We start from the raw sequence: 1,802 nt of genomic DNA, 5'->3' as shown, positions 1-1,802 counted from the left end.
TTGGTTTGGGGGTGGGCGGGCAAGGAGCCGCTGTCCTGCAGTCAAAACCAGACAGGCAGGCACAGGGTTGAGCTGCAAATCATGGAGAGGTCTGATCACTCAAGTTGCCACCTCCCAGGTACCATGGGGACACAGGCTGACCCAAACAGCCCGCCCCAGTACAGTCACCTACAACAGCCCACACCCCACAGGGACCAGTAGGCTGGAGGGCTCAGGCGGGGGACGGGCCCAGGCCGAGGGCTAGGTGCCCGATCGAGCCCTGGAGAAGGGCAGCCAAGGAAAGGCAGTGAAGATGCGAGGGCGGGCGGGATGCCGGACCAGGGAGACCACACCTTCCCTTGGAAGGAGGGGAGGTTTGGAGAATTACCAGGGACAGGTAACTGCATTTAAAAGGGAGGCTCCGCAAGCAGGCAGTGGAGGGAACTGGTGGCCAACCCTGGGGGCGGGGGGTGTCAAGGGCTGAGCACAACCAGGAAGAAAAGGAAGGCAGAATGGCAGAGCCCCGGGAAGAGCTGTTCAAGTGGGAGGAACCTCCCGTAGGTCCAAATGCAATGTTTTGGGGGCTTCTAGAGTGGAAAAAAGCCTTTTTGGAGTCTGTAGAGTGAAAATGGCATTCTGGGGGCTTTTAGCAAGAAACAATGACTTTTTAGAGTGCAAAACAGACTGGGGGGCTTCTAGAGCTGAAAAAAACCTTTCCTGGAATCGAGCAATTTGTTTTACACTTTGGGGGCTTCTGGAGCAAAAACAACAACAACCGGCCTACTTTGGGCTTCTAGTACAAAAAAAACCCCAACCCCTCTTGGGTTTCCAGTTTTCAAAAAAAGCGTTTTTGGAGCTTCTAGGGTGAAAAACCAGACTTGTTTGGGCTTCTAGAGTGAAAAACAACCCCTTTGGGCTTCTAAAGAGAAACACCCTTTTCAGGCTTTTAGAGCAAAAAAATATTCTTGGGGGCTTTTAGAGCAAAACATTTATTTATTTATTTATTTATTTATTACTTTTGGAGTAGGAAAACTTTGTGGGAAGAAAAAGACAAGCTTGTGCAAATTATTAAAATTTACAAATATTTTTGATTTATTAAACAGAGGAGCACAATAACACAAAGCAAAAATCATGCATTATCTCACCCACGATCATCTGATGAAGATGCCTTCTAAGAGATGCCACTCTTAAGTTGCAAAATCCTTCCGAATCCAAGTCTCTTGTGATGACTATTGTAACCTATTTCTGGCACAGTGTAGAGGATATAGTGTACGGATAGGACCTGGGACAACTGGGTTCGAATCCCTCGCTCGACCATGGAAGCCTGCCAGGTGACCTTGGGGGCCTTGGCAATCTCTCAGCCTAACCTACTGCCACTGGTTGCTGTTGTGGGGGTTAAGTGGAGGCGGGGAGGGGGGAATGATGTGAAAAGCCACCTTGAGTCAAGGCAAAAACGGGATATAAATAAAAAATAATAATAATATGTGGGCAAATTAAGGCACAATTCTCCCCTGTGACTTCTTATACTTATCCGTTTCTTGTTTGTTACATAGCAGTTTCTCCTGAAACCAGTTTTCTAAAAGTTCTGTCCTCCCCCTTCCAGACTAATCAAGTGAAAAAGACCTTCAAGGACACTTCAGTTAGTTTCTCTCCTGCTACAGCACCATTCCTCGTTCTTACAAATGCAGGCTTTCATCACCAGAAGTCTGGCATTTCTTGGCTATAAACCCTGAACAGAGGAAAGCTACGTCCGAGTCCTTCCGTAAGACCCCGAAAGGTTCGGAAGCTCCTGGGCTTCACTCTGACCGTCCCGAGAAAACGGA

This window comes from Euleptes europaea, chromosome 4 (genome assembly GCF_029931775.1).
Source record: "Euleptes europaea isolate rEulEur1 chromosome 4, rEulEur1.hap1, whole genome shotgun sequence".
In the NCBI taxonomy this organism is placed as follows: Eukaryota; Metazoa; Chordata; class Lepidosauria; order Squamata; family Sphaerodactylidae; genus Euleptes; species Euleptes europaea.
Note: the sequence above shows the minus strand (reverse complement) of the source record.